At 46.1% G+C, this 21,429-nt stretch overlaps 1 pseudogene; it reads left to right on the top strand.

The window, feature by feature from the left end:
- Positions 1-8,679: 8,679 nt before the first annotated feature.
- On the top strand, positions 8,680-17,438 carry LOC142912362 (uncharacterized; annotated as a pseudogene).
- Positions 17,439-21,429: the final 3,991 nt, after the last annotated feature.

Genomic DNA, 21,429 nt, shown 5'->3' with positions numbered 1-21,429 from the left:
TGACGCAACAATAGTACGTTGTACATACACTGTTAAGCAGATGGTGCGTATTTGTAAATAACTTCTTGTTAATACGATGTAACGTGATGCAGTCAATTTCGCTGCAGTAATTCAATGTTGCTAAAATGTCCGTCAATGATTTAGAATGAATACTTGTCTGATTGTGCGCGTACATGTAATATTTTGTCTGAGGGTCACACATTGAATAAGTGATGTTAGGACAAAGTGTGTGTGTGTTTTGGAAGTAACCTGTACAGAGAACTCTTGTGTTTCACGAAGCGTCTGCCTCTGGAGCAACTCATCGTCTTTGAAATAGGGAGCACGCTCGGATCATTCATCAGTTACAAGGCATACCACTTGAAAGTTACACGTATAGGAGGAGGTACATTCTCTACAACACGAATTGTAGTTTTGTCTTACGTGTTGACGTAGATTTTGTCTAACTAGGACTAGAAATGCTCCTTGCTGATTCACGTCTGGATGTTCGTTACCTATCGGTTGAAGCAAACCCCACTGCTGTTGTTGAGACGCTGTGCACCAATAATGGTCCAACACATTGACGGCCTTCAGGCCAGGAAAGTCACAACATTTCCGGCACACGAAGGACGCATTCACGCAAGTACCCCATGCTCCGTTTTGAAGTTTTAAAATGAAACATCTTTGACTTGTGTTGTGTTTTGAATTAGATGATTTTATTTCTTCATTAAAAGCTTGTATCAATTTACATCTGGAAGACTTCATTGAAAAGGACATTTCGTGTGAATTTTCTCTCGTCATTAAGTAGATGGCCTTGCCGGGGGTTCGGACACAAACAGTGTACACACAGTGTACACACACACAGTGTACACACACAATGTACACACAGTGTACACATGCACACAGTGTACACACACACAGTGTATACACACATACCGTACACACACACACAGTGTACACGCACACAGTGTACACGCACACAGTATATACACTGTACACATACACAGGGTATACACTGTACACACACAGTGTACACACATACAGTGTATACACACAGTGTACACACACAGGGTACACACACAGTGTATATACACACACAGTGACACACACAGTGACACATAGTGTACACACAGAGTGTACACACACACACAGTGACACAACAACAACCGCCATTCGCCACTAAGTGGCGGTGACGTCACCACGACGCTTGTGCCAGGCACAGTGACACACAGTGTACACACACACACAGTGTGTGTACACACACAGTGTGTACACACACTGTACACACACAGTGTACACACACACAGTGCACACTGTGTGTACGTGTACACACAGTGTACACGTACACACAGTGTACGCACACAGTTTACATATACATAGTGTGTACACAATAGTTTCAGTTGATATATATTGGTATACCCCTGTGAGCCATTCGGCTCTTGAATCAAGTGCAACCACAACAAACACAAACAAGAACAAGAAACACATCTTAAAGTTACTACTTTGTGTGACTCTGCAAACAGAAAATCCATGAAAAAAACAGCAAAATGTTCTTCAAAAAAGCACCGTACACCAACGCTGTGTGCTAAAAATCCCAGTGGGATGCAATGTCCACGTTGTTGTTGCTGAGTTCAAGGGAGGGAGCAATGGAAAATGAATCTAAATCAACTTAAACTCCAATCCCGCTCTGTGACGTCACTACTCAGCATTACCTCATCGGCGTGAAACGCCAGGGTGAGGTGTACCTCGCCAGTGACGTCATGTCACCAAGGTATTCACCCCACCCCGTCTACCGCGCCCTTGAGCGTGACGTCACCTCTGCCTGGGTCAACTTGCGTTATCTGTTCAAGTACAATCCTTATTTGGGCAAAGCTACGCCCGGTAACTGGCGGCTCATTAACATAATGTGTTCGTATTCTTAGTTTTTTCGGTAAAGTCACGTTGAAGAGAAACAACAAAATAACAAAATATATATAAAACAATAAAAAATTCTCACAATAAAAAATTCTCACGACGGTGTCGACCGTCGCGAGTTTATTGCGACGTATGGGCCGGACTCATTAACATAATTTATTTAAATTAAGACCCGCTCGTTGCGGGAGGGGAGTGTTCTTGTACCATGCAAGTGACGTCATCTCCTGCTGCTGCGTGACGTCACGAGGTAACAGAAATCTGCCGCTCCGCGCGTGAACTGAAATCCGAGGTGAGAAATTCTCATCGCGGTTGTGGTGGTGGTTGTGGTGGTGGTGGTTGTGGTGGTGGTGGTTGTGGTGGTGGTGGTTGTTGTTGTTGTTTACCAAGGTAGAGCCTCTCTCTCTCTCATAGGGATGTCAGTTGAGTAGCAGCGAGCATGGGAATCGATGTCCAGATTGGAACTTTACAACGCGGGGCCTAGCCACGCGGGGCCTTGCCTCCTGCCCTCGCCTAATCGTGTTTGCTTCAATTATCTCGCTTAGTTGAGCAATCTTTGTAAGAAAGTAATCTACCAGGCTATGCGTTTATTGTGTGTTGACCGACTCTCTGTGTTGCATTGCATTACATTTCCAAGTTTTACTCAGTTTGTTTGATTAAGTGTGCTTTTGATTTAAAGCTTTCGTGACTGCAGGGATTAATATTATTGGTTCTTTCGGTAAAGTCACCACCACGTAGAAGGGAAACAATAAAATAATAAAAATATAAAACAATAAAATTCTCACGACGTTTCGACTGCAACACAAGAAGCAATCATCATCAGGTGTGAAAACCATCAGCAAGAAAATGTTCATGTGTTGCTGTGGTTTTCACACCTGATGATGATTGCTCGTCTTGCAGTCGAAACGTCGTGAGAATTTTATTGTTTTATATTTGTATTATTTTATTGTTTCCCTTCTACGTGGTGACTTTACCGAAAGAACCAAGATTATAAGTGAGCTTTCTCTCTCTCTGCGTGTGCTCGTGTTATTATTATTTCCTGCAGTCACCAAAGTTCCAAATCTCTCATTGACACAAGGCCGTAATGATAATATGTTATAATAGTTATAATATATATATTGGTGGGGGATATATCCCCCCCCAATAATCAAATATGCTCAAAATATATTGCTATAAAAATATTATTTCAAATAATAATTGCTATGCTATGTTAATAAAAACAATATGCTAAACCTTGGCCACAAAATGTGGACTTGTCTTCATGTAACAATGCGTAGATTTGTGTTTGTATGATTGCGTTGTACTTTATGAATCCCTAATCTCTGCCATTACATACTATGAAACAAGAAAAGTTAAAAAATAAACAACAGAGCAATGTAATACAATACAATATTATACAATATTGTTAGTGAAATTTTTCAATATTTTAGAAATTAGTTTTCAAATTTAGATTTTCTTTCTGGGGGGGGGAGACCCCAGAGCCCCTGGTAGATTTGTTCCCCCCCCAATGTTGACTCCATGGCTACGGCCTTGCATTGACTCGCGAATTTCTCTACACCCCCTCCCCTCTCTCTCTGCCCCCCTCTCTCTCTCTATTTAAGGCCTCGACACAGAGGCGTTGTTTCTCTGTGTGCCTACAGTGAGGGAAAACAGTATTTGTTCCCCTGCTGATTTTGTACGTTTGCCCACTGACAAGGAAATGATCAGTCTATAATTTTAATGGTAGGTTTATTTAAACAGTGAGAGACAGAATAACAACAATAAAATCCAGATAAACGCATGTCAAAAATGTTATAAATTGATTCGCATTTTAATGAGGGAAATAAGTATTTGACCCCCTCTCAATCGGAAAGATTTCTGGCTCCCAGGTGTCTTTTATACAGGTAACGAGCTGAGATTAGGAGCACACTCTTAAAGGGAGTGCCCCTTATCTCAGCTCGTTACCTGTATAAAAGACACCTGTCCGTAGAAGCAATCAATCAATCAAATCCCAAACTCTCCACCATGGCCAAGACCAAAGAGCTCTCCAAGGATGTCAGGGACAAGATTGGAATGGGCTACAAGATCATTGCCAAGCAGCTTGGTGAGAAGGTGACAACAGTTGGTGCGATTATTCGCAAATGGAAGAAACGCAAAAAAACTGTCAATCTCCTTCGGCCTGGGGCTCCATGCAAGATCTCACCTCGTGGAGTTGCAATGGTCATGAGAACGGTGAGGAATCAGCCCAGAACTACACGGGAGGATCTTGTCAATGATCTCAAGGCAGCTGGGACCATAGTCACCAAGAAAACAATTGATAACACACTTCACCGTGAAGGACTGAAATCCTGCAGCGCCTGCAAGGTTTCCCTGCTCAAGAAAGCACATATATATGCCCGTCTGAAGTTTGCCAATGAACATCTGAATGATTCAGAGGACAACTGGGTGAAAGTGTTTTGGTCGGATTAGACCAAAATGGAGCTCTTTTGCATCAACTCAACTCGCCGTGTTTGGAGGAGGAGGAATGCTGCCTATGACCCCAAGAACACCCCAAAGCATGGAAACATGCTTTGGGGTGTTTTTCTACTAAGGGGACAGGACAACTTCACCGCATCAAAGGGACGATGGACGGGGCCATGTACCGTCAAATCTTGGGTGAGAACCTCCTTCCCTCAGCCAGGGCATTGAAAATGGATGGTGGATGGGTATTCCAGCATGACAATGACCCAAAACACGGCCAAGGAAACAAAGGAGTGGCTCAAGAAGAAGCACATTAAGGTCCTGGGGTGACCTAGCCAGTCTCCAGACCTTAATCCCATAGGAAATCTGGAGGGAGCTTAAGGTTCGAGTTGCCAAACGTCAGCCTCGAAACCTTAATGACTTGGAGAAGATCTGCAAAGAGGAGTGGGACAAAATCCCTCCTGAGATGTGTGCAAATCTGGTGGCCAACTACAAGAAACGTCTGACCTCTGTGATTGCCAACAAGGGTTTTGCCACCAAGTACTAAGTCATGTTTTGCAGAGGGGTCAAATACTTTTTTCCCACATTAAAATGCTAATAAATTTATAACATTTTTGACATGCGTTTATCTGGATTTTTTTGTTGTTATTCTGTCTCTCACTGTTCAAATAAACCTTCCATTAAAATTATAGACTGATCATTTCTTTGTCAGTGGGCAAACGTACAAAATCAGCAGGGGATCAAATACTTTTTTCCCTCATTGTATGTGTGTATCTCTCTGTGTGTGTCTCTGTGTTATCTCTCTCTGTCTATGTGTCTCCGTGTCTGTGTTTTGTCTCTCTTTCAAATTGAGCAATCTTTGGAAGAACGTTATCAACCAGGTGGGGTGTTGCCTCTTATGTTGGCCGACTCTCTGTGTTGTATTGCATTACATTTCTATTCTAGATTTTAAAGCTTTCGTGACTGCTAGGATCCATACTCTTTGGTTCTATTGGGTAAAGTCACGTAGGTAAAAAAAATAAATAACAAAAACCACGACGTTTCGGCCACAACACAAGCGGCCTTCATCAGGTGAAGGGACGAGACTGTCTGGAGGATAGCGCTGGAGTGGAAAAAGCCACGCGCAGATCACGACCTTTAAGCTGTGTGAGAAGAAACAAAGCGCCTTGACAAAGGAATTAGGATATAATTTAGCATTGAAATGGCTCATTGAAATAGCTAAGTTAAAGTATACACATCCGCAGAGGCACCCCTTGACAAAGGAATTAGCATAGAATTTAGCATTGAAATAGCTGAGTGATGTTCTGTGCATGTGGACAAGAGCCTGTCAGTAGGGGGCAATGATTGATGCGTCATCTCGGTTGTGTAGTTTGTCGGCAATCTTGATTCGAAGCTTTCGTGACTGCAGGAATCCATACTCTCTCGTTATTTCGGTAAAGTCATCACGTGGGTAGAAACATAACAGATAACGGCGTTTAGATCACAACACAAGCAATCGTCATCAGGTGGGACAACCACAGCAAGAAGAAGACGCTGAAGTAGGCGCCTACTTCAGCAGTTTTGTCTTCTTGCTGCTGTGGTTGTCTCACCTGATGACGATTGCTTGTGTTACGATCTAAACTCCGTGATCTATTATTTGTAGCTAATGTTTAGAATTTGCTACATTTTGACCCAGATGCCAGCATGCAATGGCCTACTCGTTTTGAATGACACTGCAATAGTTTGTTGTACATACACTGTTAAGCAGGAGTTGCGTATTTTTAAAATAGCTTCTTGTTAATACGATGTAACCTGATGCAGTATATTTCACTGCAGTAATTCAATTTTGTTAATATGCCTGTCAATAATTACGAATGAATACTTGTCTGTGCGTATTTTAAATGTTATTCTTTTATAAGGTGATGTTGATATCGAAAACTGACACGTAACTGGCATGCCATAAATAGGAAATTAACTCTGCTTATTCGAATCAATGTATTCATATATGTTGATAAACTGTTTCACGCAGATTGTGTTTCTAACGGCGACTACAGGGACCACGTGATTGTTTAAAAATGTCTTTGATTATAACTTTAATTGCCTACAATTCGTCATGTGTAGCTTATTTAGACTATAATTTATTCACTACCCAAAATATATTTACTTGAAAACATAGAGCTGATATTTGTAAGCAGTCTTTTTATTTCTACGTTTGAAAAAAAATATTTGCACAAATTGAACTTGTTCAGATACAAGGTGAATTCACAAGGCCTTGTAAAAAATCCAATATTTCAGAATTTTGCCTTAACGGAGAATATTTTTTCAAATGTTGGTAAAAATAAAGATTCACAAATATATATTGTGCCATGTCTACAATTTTACTGTAAATTGGAATTGGTAAAAAAAATTGATGGTTCAATGAGCCACTCCGTCTACGGGAAAGCTACCCATACGGATGCTTACCTGAAACCGGATTCCCACCACCATCCATCCCAGAAGAATTCCCTCATCAAGACTCTGCACCATAGAGCCCAATGCATATCCGACCAGGAACACATAGCCAGTGAACTCAAGCACGTACACCAAGCTCTTAAGGCTAATGGTTATTCCGACTACACAATCCGCAAAGCTATCACTCCAACCATGAAGAAGGACCCTCTTGAGGAGACTTTCAAAACCATCACTTTACCCTACATTGCGGGGATCACAAAAAAAATCTCAAAAAATCTTGAATAAACACAAGATCCAGGTCCGTTACAACACATTACATAAAATCCGTGATCTGGTTCCGTCTGTAAAAGATGTGATTCCGGACATACAGTACCCTGGTGTCTACAAACTAAGTTGCCTCTGTGGTAGTAGTTACATTGGATAAACCAAACGCCATGTCTCGGACCGCATTCGTGAACACAAAGCAGACCTTAAACACGGTAGGACCAACACCTCGGCCGTGGCAGATCATTGTTATAATTCAGTAGGCTCACATGACATTGACTTCTCCAAGACAGAGGTTCTTTGCAAGCCATCTGGCTACCATGAGAGATTCGTTCATGAGGCTATCCACATATACAAACACAGAGACAATTTCAACCGAGAGGAAGGAATTCTGGCTTAGCAATCATTGGAAGGATTTGATAAACCATTTCGGGTCTTAATTGATTGTTCACGCTTACGGTGGCTTTCAGACAGCATAACTTTATTTTTCGTCTCCCCCCCTCCTCTTTTCAGAACATAGATGGACTAGTCCTTCTAAATAAACTGCCAAATCGCTCTCCGTGGTGCTAACGTTTAAAAATAAATAAATACAAACCGCCACTTCTTTCAAATGTTTCTTGCCGTTGGTTTTCACACCTGATGATGACTGCTTGTGTTACAGTCGAAACGTCGTGAGAATTTTATTGTTTTATATATTTTTTTATTGTTTCCCTTCAACGTGACTTTACCGAAATAACCAAGAATATAATTCATTATGTTCGTGTTACATTTTAAACAGAAAATGTTTACGTTTGCGGGACCTCTTTGGCCCAGAATTAAAATGGTGACAGAGAAAGGGATGTGGCGTGAACACCTACACACACTCAGTGTACACACACAGAGAAAGGGACGTGGCGTGAACACCTACACACACTCAGTGTACACACACACACAGTGTACACACAGAGAAAGGGACGTGGCGTGAACACCTACACACACTCAGTGTGCACACATACAGAGTGTACACACAGAGAAAGGGACGTGGCGTGAACACCTACACACACTCAGTGTACACACACACAGAGTGTACACACACAGAGAAAGGGACGTGGCGTGAACACCTTCTGCCTATAAACAAACAGCAGCAGCAGCAGTGGCTGTGAAGGTGTTGATCTGACTGGTGTCAGAACATCACAACAACCACCACCACCAGGGTGATGGGGGGTGGTGGAGGGTAATGGGGGGCGTGGTGGGGGGGTATAGGGTGATGGGGGGTGGTGAAGGGTGGTGGGGGTGGTGGGGGTAGTGGTGGAGGGTGGTGGGGGGTGGTGAAGGGTGGTGGGGGGGGGGACTCCCCGGGACTGCCAAGTGTATACACACACAGTGTACACACACACAGTGTACACACACACACAGCGTGTGTACACACACAGTGTACACACACACAGTGTATACACACAGTGTACACACACAGTGTAAACACACAGTGTACACACATAAACAGTGTATACACAATAATGTCCACGTTGTTGTTGTAGCTGAGCCCACGCACCCAAAGGAGAGAGCAATGAAAATGAATCTAAATCAACTTAAACTCCAATCCCGCTCTGTGACGCCACCTCTCAGCATTACTTCATCGGCGTGAAACGCCTGGGGGAGGTGTACCTCGCTAGTGACGTCATGTCACCAAGGTATTCACCCCTCGCCCGTCTACCGGGCTCTTGAACATGACGTCACCTCCGCTTGGGTCACTGACGTTATCGTTCCAGTGCCAATCCTTATTTGGGCAAAGCTACGCCCAGTGACTGGTGCCGCCATTAACATAATGTATCCGTTAAAGCCGTCGCGAGTTTATTGCGACGGGTTCAGCACTCACGACGTGACGGACGACGACATTAACATAATTTATTCATTCTCTAATTTATTTAGTTACGGAGCCGCTCATTGTGGGAGGAGCGTGTCTCGTACCCCGGAGGTGACGTCACGTCACCTGCTGCCGTGAGACGTCACGAGGTAACAGGAAGCTATCGCTTCCTGCACTGAAATCCGAGGTGAGAAATTCTCATTGCGATTGTGGTTGTTGTGGTGGTTGTTGTGGTGGTGGTTGTTGTTTACCAAGGTAGAGCCTCGCTCTCTCTCGTAGGGATGTCAGTTGAGTAGCAGCGAGCATGGGAATCGATGTCCAGGTTGGAACTTTACAACGCAGGGCCTAGCCACGCGGGGCCTTGCCTCCTGCCCTCGCCTGATTGCGTTTACTTTAATTATCTCGCTTAAGTTTAATTTGTCTTCACCCGGCTCGCCACTTTGTAACTTTGTTCTATTGTAAATATTCACGCAGTTTTTATTTTCTTTTGTTACCAGGCCAAGCCCGCTTGAGCTGCTATACCGCTCTTGTTATCAGAAGCGACCTGCCCACAACAACACAAGGTGAGGCTTTGTCAACGTGTGTGAATGTTTTGACTTAAAACTTTGGTGACTGCAGGAATTAATATTCTTGGTTCTTTCGGTGAAGTCACATAGATAGAAAATAAAATGAAAATAACAGATAATATTTTTTTTATTTTTTTAAATGAAGCAAAAAACCCCACAACGTTTCTATGGCAACATTAATGTTGAAGATGCGAGGGCTTACAGGAATATTTATGACATTTGCCCTCTCATTGCGTGCCATGACAGTGCTGTTTGCACAGTCACACATAGTCACTGTAAGATGTTTTTCTTGGTCGTGTTTTTGTTTTTTTGCTTGTTGTGGTTGCACCCGATTCAAGAGCCGAATGGCTCACGGGACTATAACCAAAATAAATCAAACTGAAAATCAAAATACTGAAACCGCGTGATGAATTTGGGAAAGTTTTTCACTGCATCTCCAAATATATATAAAAGTCAAAGTTGTGATTTTGTGTGTTGTCTGTTCAAAATGTTTAGCGTACTTCGCGACATGCAACAAACTGGAAATTTGCCATGTGGGTACTTTCCAGACTGTACACCGTGCAAACATTATACAAATACACTTTTGTGTTTTTTAGGGGGGGAGGGGAGCTCAATAATGTATAGATTTTTTGGACGGCAAGTGAGCTGTGACGTCAAATCTGTCACGTGACCCTCGCATGTGGAAGAGTAACGCATTGTAGTGTAGCGGTTAGCGTTGTCTGTGTGTTTGTGTCTGTGTGTGTCTGTGTGTCTGTGTGTGTCTGTGTGTGTTTGTCTGTGTGTGTGTATCTGTGTGTGTCTCTGTGTGTGTGTGTCTGTGTGTGTGTGTCTGTGTGTGTCTGTATCTGTGTGTGTGTATGTGTGTCTGTGTGTGTGTGTCTGTGTGTGTCTGTGTGTCTGTGTGCTGTGGGGGGAGTTCCAATTTTGATTGGCTCCTCCCCTCATGGCATATGTGTCCACCACAGGGGCTAAACGGGGGCTCTGGACGGGTGCGAGGGGCTGGTAACCCCTCCACCTTCAATTAATTACCACAAAACCACGAATTAAAGTGAAATATGTAACAACTAAGCTTGTGCCGGAGGCCCCGGGGGGCCAGGCGTCTATGACGTCTCCTGGCCAAACCCCAATTGGCGGAGCCAGGAGATTGAATACCTACCCTCGGGGCTACTCCAGAAACAACGAAAAGCCACTACGGGTGGCCACGTGGAATGTTCGAACGCTCACTGCAGAGGAGAGGCTGCCACTCCTCTGTCGGGAGCTGGACCGGTACCGCCTGGATCTATGCGGCATTCAGGAGGTCCGGTGGACCGGCTCTGGCTCCTGCCACCATGAGGGGTGGACAGTCCTCTACTCGGGGCAGCAGACTGCCAAACAACAGGGTGTGGGTCTTCTTTTGAACAAAAGAATGAAGGGGGCGTGGGAGCGTGGCGGTGAGGTGTGGGAAGCTGTAAGCCCCAGGCTACTTTGGGCTCGCCTTCCCATCAACCGGAGGCGAGGAATGGTGGTCGTGGTTACTTATGCCCCCACCGAAGATGAACATCCGTGGAGGGATGCAGGCAAAGCCGATGAGTCAGATGCCTTCTATGACCTCCTGTCACAGGTGCTGGCTAAAGTGGCCCCTCGGGATAGAGTCATCATGCTGGGTGACTTCAATGCCCGAGTTGGTCATGATACTGGCACCTGGTCTGGAGTGATTGGAGGGCATGGGCCAGATCAGCTCAATAACAACGGTAGGAGGCTGCTAGATTTTTGTGCAGCCCATGGGCTTGTAATTACCAACACGCTGTTCCGGCATCGGCGCATCCACACAACATCATGGATGCATGCCGGGTCCAAGCAAGAACATCTGCTGGACTACATAGTGACGGACCAGCGAATGCGAGCCCATGTCCTTGACACCAGGACCTACCGTGGAGCTGATCTGCCCTCTGACCATCGACTAGTCATCTGTAAGATGCGCCTGCCATTCTTCCACTCCGGTGGTGGGTGTACACCCAGGACCCCATTCCAACCTAAAGTGGCCTGGTCTCAGTTATCTGATGAAAGTTGCAAGCGAGAATTTCATCATCGCTTGCGGCTGGGATTGGCATCGTCCCCGACTCCTCCTGATGTCGAGGGTAAATGGGCGAGGTTTAGGACTGTGACTCATGCAGCTGCAATGGCTGCTTTGGGTACGCGGTCCAGACCTCCCCAGACACCCTGGATGACAGAGGAGTTGTTCAGGATGGTTGAGAAAAAGCGACAGGCCCACTGTCATCGGCTACAGAATCCCACGTCAGAGAATGAGGAGGCTTACCGCAGCCTTCGCTCGGAGGTTCGGAGAGCCGTGAGGCGCTGCAAGGATGGGTGGTGGTCGCGGGTTGCTGAGGAGATGGAGTCTGCCTCAGTGGCCCGTGATCACAAATCGCTATTTAACTCCATCAAAAAAGTAACCTGCAGCGCCACACCTATTACCATCATTAGGGGAAAAAACGGTGATCCAATTTCCGACCCCCAGGAACAGGTTCGCAGATTTGCTGAGCATTTCTGTGAGGTCCTGGGGGAGGGAAAATCCCACAGCCAGGAAAACATCGTGGCACAAAGTGAGGATGACCCTGCTGAGGCTGCGGTGCCTCAAATATTGGATGAAGTCACCCCCTGTGAGTGGCTGGCTGAGGTGCCATCTGCTGAGGAAGTATTGAAGGCGATCCGGAGTCTGAGACCAGGAAAGGCAGCGGGCAGAGATGATCTCCCAAGCGAAATGCTGAGGGAGGGTGGCGTTTGTGCACAGACTGCCCTATATGACATCATAACAACAGTCTGGACCACTGGACGGGTTCCGCAGGATTGGAAGGATGCCCTGGTGGTCCCCCTTTTTAAGAAGGGGGACCGCACAGACTGTAACAACTACAGGGGCATCTCACTCCTCAGTGTGCCGGGAAAGGTCCTGGCAAGGATTATTCAGCATCGCCTTGCCAGGCACGCTGAGGAGAGGCTTGCGGAGCCCCAATGCGGTTTCAGGAAAGGGCGGTCCTGCACAGATGCCATATTTTCTGTCCGTCTGCTACAGCAGAGGTGTAGGGAATTCCAACAAGACCTACATCTCTGCTTTATTGACCTGGTCAAGGCCTATGATACCATCAGTAGGCCTGGGCTCTGGGTCGTTCTTCGTGCTTTTGGAGTACCTGACCCTCTGCTCACGATCATTAAGGACCTTCATGATGGTGAGCGGGCCCGGGTAAAACTACGTGGCCGGGAGTCAGAGCCATTCCCTGTACACCTTGGGGTGCGACAGGGATGTCCTCTGGCTCCCACATTATTTAACATTATTTAACATCTATTTTGACCACGTAGTTCGTGAAGCCTTCAATAGCTGTACCGGGGGAATCTCCATATGGTACAGATATAATGGGAGGCTAATCGATGCCCGGGTGCGGTCAAGGGATGGCTCCCTATTGCTCAACCACGTTATGTATGCTGATGACTTGGTAATAGCTGCTCAGTCAGAGGAGGAGTTGGAGATGCTGCTGCTGAGACTGGAGCGTGCCACTAAGAGGTGGGGCCTTACCATCAGCCCCACCAAAACTAAGCACCTGCCTGGGTATTTTGTACCATCGGACACTCCGCCCCCACAACTCCCAATCGGTGATGGGGCAGTTGTGGAGAGAGTGGAGAGTTTCCCATACCTGGGCAGTGTGCTTATGACTGGCTCCAGTTTAACAGCAGAGGTCTCACTCCGAATCAGTCGAGCGGCAATATCTTTTCATCGGTTGCGTAACGCTGTGTGGAAGCTACCTGGTCTGTCGCTCCGCACTAAGCTTCAGGTCTTCTCGGCCACGGTCATTCCCTCCCTTCTCTACGCTTGCGAAACGTGGACCCCCCTAATGGAACATCTTCGCCGGTTAGAAACATTTAGGCTGACCTGCCTACGATCCATCCTGGGTTTAACCAGACTGGATTGTGTGAGGAGCTCACAAATCCTTGAAAGATCTGGACAGGGTCCCATCGGTGAGCTCCTCCGGCAGGCAAGGCTGCGATGGCTGGGTCATGTAGCCCGCATGCCCAGCCACCGCATGCCGAAACAGCTTTTGTTTGGCCGGATTGAGGGGGCTAAGCGGGCGCGGCACGGGCTAGAGAAGAGATGGAGTGATGTGGTACAGGAGGACGTGGAGCTGAGTGGACTTGCCGATGACTGGTACCAGCGGTGTCAAGATCGGCCTCTGTGGAGGAGGCTCGTGAAGGATGCTACTGGGCAGTTGGAGGCAGTCGCCCTCCAACAACAACGGAGGGCGGAGGAGCGACGCTCACAACAGCGAGCGGAGCGCCGGGTGGCTAAAGCACAGCAGGTTGGCACAGTAGGGGGCACAGGTGGTGCATCAGCCAGTCATCTCAGTCAGTCGACCCGTGGCACCTGGGTCTGCCCCGTGACCTCCTGCCAGCGGGCGTTCGACACTTCACGTGGCCTCAGGGTGCACATAGCCTGGCACAAGCGTCGTGGTGACGTCACCGCCACTTAGTGGCGAATGGCGGTTGTTGTTGTTGTTGTATCTGTGTGTGTGTGTGGAAGAGTAACTCATTGTAGTGTAGCGGTTAGCGCTACGCTGCGCTACGAACCCGGCGACCCGAGTTCGATTCCCGCTCACGGCCACCACCGGCGACGATTATTTGAACCGCTTCTGGGCCTCCCCTAGGTCGACTCAGCCTCAAACGAGTAACTGCTGTGGTGTGAACATCGCCACTGGGGAGACAAAGGCGGCCGGACGTGGTGGATCCAAGTCCCGGGCGAAGCCGGGTAGTACAGCTAGTCATGAATACATGAATGAATATAGACGTGTAAGTCACGTGTGACTGTATATATTCATTCCTCCATGGCTCGATACTGACGTGTAGATGGTGTGGATATTCTTATTTTCTGTCTGCAGCTGACGCTGGTCTGATGGAGCAAAGGCAGTCAGCACAGCAGCTCGGTACGACAAGTCAACATTGCGACCGGCGTGCATACAGCACGGATCGGACGGGAAATTTGACACAGCACCAGAGAACTCGCAAAGGAGAGAAACCCTTCAAGTGCACTGTGTGTGACAAGGCATTTGCATGGCCATCAGTTCTTGAGACCCACCAGAGAACACACACAGGAGAGAAACCCTTCAAGTGCAGTGTGTGTGGGAAGACATTTTCAGATTCATCTGCTCTTAAAAAACACCAGAGAATACACACGGGAGAGAAACCTTTCAAGTGCAGTGTGTGTGGGATGGCATTTTCACGGTCATCTGCTGTTAAAACACACCAGAGAACACACACGGGAGAGAAACCTTTCAAGTGCAGTGTGTGTGGGAAGACATTTTCATATTCATTTGCTCTTAAAACACACCAGAGAACACACACGGGAGAGAAACCCTTCAGGTGCAGTGTGTGTGGGAAGACATTTTCAGATTCATCTGCTCTTAAAAAACACCAGAGAACACACACGGGAGAGAAACCTTTCAAGTGCAGTGTGTGTGGGAAGACATTTTCATATTCATTTGCTCTTAAAACACACCAGAGAACACACACGGGAGAGAAACCCTTCAGGTGCAGTGTGTGTGGGAAGGCATTTCCAGATTAATTTAATCTTCAAAGGCACCAGAGAACACACACGGGAGAGAAACCCTTCAAGTGCAGTGTGTGTGTCAAGGCATTTTCACAGTCATCTGCTCTTAAAAAACACAAGAGAACACACACGGGAGAGAAACCCTTCAGGTGCAGTGTGTGTGGGAAGGCATTTTCACGGTCATCTGCTCTTAAAACACACCAGAGAACACACACGGGAGAGAAACCCTTCAAGTGCAGTATGTGTGGGAAGACATTTTCAGATTCATCTACTCTTAAAAAACACCAGAGAACACACACGGGAGAGAAACCCTTCAGGTGCAGTGTGTGTGGGATGGCATTTTCACGGTCATCTGCTCTTAAAACACACCAGAGAACACACACGGGAGAGAAACCCTTCAGGTGCAGTGTGTGTGGGAAGGCATTTCCAGATTCATTTAATCTTCAAAGGCACCAGAGAACACACACGGGAGAGAAACCCTTCAAGTGCAGTGTGTGTGTGAAGGCATTTTCACAGTCATCTGCTCTTAAAAAACACCAGAGAACACACACGGGAGAGAAACCCTTCAAGTGCAGTGTGTGTGGGAAGGCATTTTCACGGTCATGTGCTCTTAAAACACACCAGAGAACACACACGGGAGAGAAACCCTTCAAGTGCAGTGTGTGTGGGAAGACATTTTCAGATTCATCTATTCTTAAAAAACACCAGAGAACACACACGGGAGAGAAACCCTTCAGGTGCAGTGTGTGTGGGATGGCATTTTCACGGTCATCTGCTCTTAAAACACACCAGAGAACACACACGGGAGAGAAACCCTTCAGGTGCAGTGTGTGTGGGAAGGCATTTCCAGATTCATTTAATCTTCAAAGGCACCAGAGAACACACACGTGAGAGAAACCCTTCAAGTGCAGTGTGTGTGTGAAGGCATTTTCACAGTCATCTGCTCTTAAAAAACACCAGAGAACACACACTGGAGAGAAACCCTACAGGTGCAGTGTGTGTGGGAAGACATTTTTAGATTCATCTGCTCTTAAAAAACACCACAGAACACACACGGGAGAGAAACCCTTCAAGTGCAGTGTGTGTGGGAAGGCATTTCCAGATTCATATCATATTAAAACACACCAGAGAACACACACGGGAGAGAAACCCTTCAAGTGCAGTGTGTGTGTGAAGGCATTTTCACAGTCATCTGCTCTTAAAAGACACCAGAGAACACACACGGGAGAGAAACCCTTCAGGTGCAGTGTGTGTGGGAAGACATTTTCAGGTTCATCTGCTCTTAAAAAACACCAGAGAACGCACGCAGGAGAGAAACCCTTCAAGTGCAGTGTGTGCGGGAAGGCATTTGCACATTCATCAAATCTTCAAGTACACCAGAGTACACACATGGGAGAGAAACCCTTCAAGTGCAGTGTGTGCGGGAAGGCATTTGCACATTCATCAAATCTTCAAGTACACCAGAGAACACAGAAGCATCAGAAGATCCACAAGGAGTGTAGTCTGAAATCAGCTTGTGAAAGTCAAAGTGCCACCATGAGCCCATCCCTCATGAAACACGAACCAGAAGAAAATCCCAGCTTGGACACTTTTAAAGTTATCGAGGTGAAATATGAAGAAGTGATGGTGAAGAGGGAAGAAGTGATGAGCGAAGAAGTGAAGGTGAAATGTGAAGAAGTGATGGTGAAGAGGGAAGAAGTGAAGGTAAAATGTGAAGATGAAGATTCAACTCCAAAATGGGACCTTCATATCGATGGAGGCAACGTGAAGCAGGAGGAGAATTCTGACTGTGAGGCAGAGCGAGGCAACTCCCAGCAGTTTGTGGCAGTGGAGGTGTGAGTGGACTTCCTAGACAATACAAAGTCAAGTGGAGACCCGGTAGATGTGTAAGCCAGAAACGATGTTGCTACAATAGGTGCACCTTTGTCACAGGCCTTTAATGACAAGAACGTGAAGTTGAACACTCAGCTCCTAGGTTCAACCTGCAGAGTAAGAACGGCCAGTCTTTGTGGACCTGTGGGTTGGGTCAATCTCTGACCAGGAGCGAGAGCCAATAAGCTCCCAAGCATTCACGATGTTCTCATGATAATTGCTTTTACGCGGTGCTCGCTTAATCGCCTCGGCATCTCGGAGTTTCGTATCTCGTCTGAGACGCTCGAAGAGCATCCCCAAATAGCAGCTGCCCCTGTGTGGCACCGGGTGGTGGCCCTGCACCGGCCTGCATGTGGACAAGAGCCTGTCAGTAGGGGGCAATGATTGATGCGTCATCTCGGTTGTGTAGTTTGTCGGCAATCTTGATTCGAAGCTTTCGTGACTGCAGGAATCCATACTCTCTCGTTATTTCGGTAAAGTCATCACGTGGGTAGAAACATAACAGATAACGGCGTTTAGATCACAACACAAGCAATCGTCATCAGGTGGGACAACCACAGCAAGAAGAAGACGCTGAAGTAGGCGCCTACTTCAGCAGTTTTGTCTTCTTGCTGCTGTGGTTGTCTCACCTGATGACGATTGCTTGTGTTACGATCTAAACTCCGTGATCTATTATTTGTAGCTAATGTTTAGAATTTGCTACATTTTGACCCAGACGCCAGCATGCAATGGCCTACTCGTTTTGAATGACACTGCAATAGTTTGTTGTACATACACTGTTAAGCAGGAGTTGCGTATTTTTAAAATAGCTTCTTGTTAATACGATGTAACCTGATGCAGTATATTTCACTGCAGTAATTCAATTTTGTTAATATGCCTGTCAATAATTACGAATGAATACTTGTCTGTGCGTATTTTAAATGTTATTCTTTTATAAGGTGATGTTGATATCGAAAACTGACACATAGCTGGCATGCCATAAATAGGAAATTAACTCTGCTTATTCGAATCAATGTATTCATATATGTTGATAAACTGTTTCAAGCAGATTTTGTCTCTTAACGGCGACTACAGGGACCACGTGATTGTTTAAAAATGTCTTTGATTATAACTATAATTGCCTACAATTCGTCATGTGTAGCTTATTTAGACTACAATTTATTCACTACCCAAAATGTATTTACTTGAAAACATAGAGCTGATATTTGTAAGCAGTCTTTTTTATTTATACGTTTGAAAAAATATATTTGCACAAATTGAACTTGTTCAGATACAAGGTGAATTCACAAGGCTTTGTAAAAAATCCAATATTTCAGAATTTTGCCTTAACGGAGAATATTTTAAAAAATGTTGGTAACAATAAAGATTCAGAAATATATATTGTGCCGTGTCTACAATTTTATTGTAAAGTGGAATTGGTAAAAAAAAATGTATTTGTACACGTATAGGCGTTGTGGTCCATAAGTCTGGTGACACAGAGGAATTGTGGTCCATAAGTCTGGTGACACAGAGGCATTGTGGTCCATAAGTCTGGTGACACACAAGTTTCATTTATTAGGTATAGCCCTGTGAGCCATGCGGCTCATAAGTCGGGTGCAACCGCAACAAACATAAGTCTGGTGACACAGAGGCGTTGTGGTCCATAAGTCTGGTGACAGAGGCGTTGTGGTCCATAAGTCTGGTGACAGAGACGTTGTGGTCCATAAGTCTGGTGACACAGAGGCGTTGTGGTCCATAAGTCTGGTGACACAGAGGCGTTGTGGTCCATAAGTCTGGTGACACAGAGGCGTTGTGGTCCATAAGTCTGGTGACACAGAGGCGTTGTGGTCCATAAGTCTGGTGACACAGAGGCGTTGAGGTCCATAAGTCTGGTGACAGAGGCGTTGTGGTCCATAAGTCTATGGGCTGTGTTGAGTCTATGGCAGTGTTGAGTCCATGGGTAGTGCTGAATCTATGGGCAGTGTTGAGTCTATGGGCAATGTTGAGTCTATGGTAGTGTTGAGTCTATGGTAGTGTTGAGTCTGTGGGTGGTAGTGTTGAGTCTATGGGTGGTAGTGTTGAGTCTATGGTAGTGTTGTGTCTATGGTAGTGTTGAGTCTATGGGTGGTAGTGTTGTGTCTATGGTAGTGTTGAGTCTATGGGTAGTGTTAAGTCTATGGTAGTGTTGAGTCTATGGTAGTATTGAGTCTATGGGTGGTAGTGTTGTGTCTATGGTAGTGTTGAGTCTACAGTGAGGGAAAAAAGTATTTGATCCCCTGCTGATTTTGTACGTTAGCCCCATGACAAAGAAATGATCAGTCTATAATTTTAATGGTAGGTTTATTTGAACAGTAAGAGACAGAATAACAACAAAATCCAGAAAAACGCTTCGCTACGTGGCCACGAGTGACGGTGAAATATGAAGAAGGGGCGACCCTGAAGCGTGAAGGTCAGGAATCTTCTCCGGGTGCTCCTCCTCCCACGTTTGCAGGCGCCTATCACCGTCATCACAGCATCCCAATGGCAGTATTCTCGACACGAATATCTCGAGACTCAAGGAGGCTATTCTGGACAAATTCATTCGCATTATTCTTATTATTATTGTAATCCTCATGTGTGTATGTTGAACTTCTTTCGCACAGTACGTAGCAAACCTTGCTATACATCCTAAATAGAAGAGTCATCCTATGCAGAGGCCAGTGCCTGCCAATAAATGTATAATTTCCACCCTCAAGCTCAGATGAGAGCCGTCAAATGTATATTTGACAATGGTGACACTTTGATTTGTGTTTCTGGATAAGGTTAACATATAGGTTGCATTTTGCATTCAAACAGATGATTATACAGGAATACAGCTTCTGACCTTCAAGTGTGCATAACGTTAATTTTATTTAAGCCGAGATGCCATTCATTAATGTGAATGGAAATAAGCTCAAATATATGTTTTATGAAAGTATACCACATTGATGAAATGTATGGTGTGCATTATTGAAGGTCTGTGAACTTTCTAACAGTTTTCCCAGGAAGTGAAGAAACTTGTCAAGCATTTCTAAAACACTTTATATAAACAAGGTTAATGTTTTAATGGTATCTGTGAAAGCAGAGGATGGAGCTCTTTTTTCATCAGCGGAGTACGGTGCCCACACTCCTCTTACACAGCAACTCTTTGAGTTATGGATCACGCAGAGATCGTAAAACTCTGCACGCCCGACTTGCAGGGCAGCACTGTGGTGTCTGTAAGAGCATTCATTTTGATCTATGCACGTAGTCTTCAGTCTCGGTGGTGCTTTCCTGGGTAAATATTCTAATGAAATATGGATGATGAACGTTAGCAACTGCTCAATCTGCTGTGTGTGTATATTTACATTTCTGCTCTAATTTGATGCGTGAGAAGGGGAGATCCATTTTTCACTTAATGGGAACCAGTCTTCCCGAAAAAAGACTGCAGTATAGTGGTTGTACAAATATACTTACAGCTTTGTTGAACAGCACCACTCACCTTCATTACAGTGGAGATAACCCATGTATATCAGTTCACCAACATTGATCTGTTGTTCACACATTACTAAGGTTGTGGTTATGGTGGTGGAAACAGAAAAATGCATTTGTGGGGGCTACCGTCCCCCGCCATCACCGAATTGTCGGGGCCGTTGGCCCCCGACTCCCCCGTTAAATTCATACCACTACCACAACTGCAACACCCGTTGTATGATTATGCCCGTGGGTACCCGTGTACCTCACGGCGCAGCTCTACTCACGCAGTAACCACTGCCAGCAGCATCGCGTGCTTGAATTGTGTAATCTTGTTTCATTTACCTTCGCAGCCGGTCGGAAGCAACTAATTAGGCCACGCTGCGCGAATTCCCGCTCACCAATTGATCTCTACACGCTACACGCGCGGCGCGTGCCGTGAGCGCCGCTGCTCCTGCACGTCCCCGTACTGGCGCGGGCGAAGTGCAACCAGTACCACACAATGCAGAGGCTCACCACACCACGCACGAGTGCATATTAATGATCGAAGGACCCGTACTTTAATTCCCAGGGCGATAGCACGTTGCTGCTGCCCCGGCATGCGCGTCAAGCCCCGAGTGGACTCACCCGTGCGAGCGTAAACACATGGGTAAAATTACTCACTCACGCGCAAACAAAAGAATCACTGCGGGCAGGCTTGCCACACCACGCACCGCCCCTCCGTACTCACAGAGACAACATGATACGGTTTATACCCTACGGACGGTTTATTCCCCACGAATAAACGAACTAGACTGTGCGTGTCAGTACGGACCAGCAGGACAGGTCTAACCTATCTCGCTACTGCCTGATACTTAATCGACCTGTCTGCCCTCTATTTTCTCTCCCCGTGCTTCCCCAAAGCGTCCCTTTTTATCCTCCTTTCAAAGCCCTCGCACCGCCCATCCGCGGTGCATCACGGGTCAGGCCGTTAATCTGCGGTGCATCATGGGTAGGGCCGTTAATCCGCGGTGCATCATGGGTAGGGCCGTTAATTCGCGGTGCATCATAGGTAGGGCCGTTAATCCACGGTGCATCATGGGTAGAGACGCTAACCCGCGGTGCACCAT

The sequence above is a fragment of the Petromyzon marinus genome, unplaced genomic scaffold (genome assembly GCF_048934315.1).
Source record: "Petromyzon marinus isolate PM22_M1 ecotype Great Lakes invasive population unplaced genomic scaffold, UKy_Petmar_22M1.pri1.0 PM_G_Scaffold_2, whole genome shotgun sequence".
NCBI classification, from domain to species: Eukaryota; Metazoa; Chordata; class Hyperoartia; order Petromyzontiformes; family Petromyzontidae; genus Petromyzon; species Petromyzon marinus.
The sequence above is the reverse complement of the archived record's forward strand: the minus strand, read 5'-3'. Positions and strand labels throughout refer to the sequence as shown.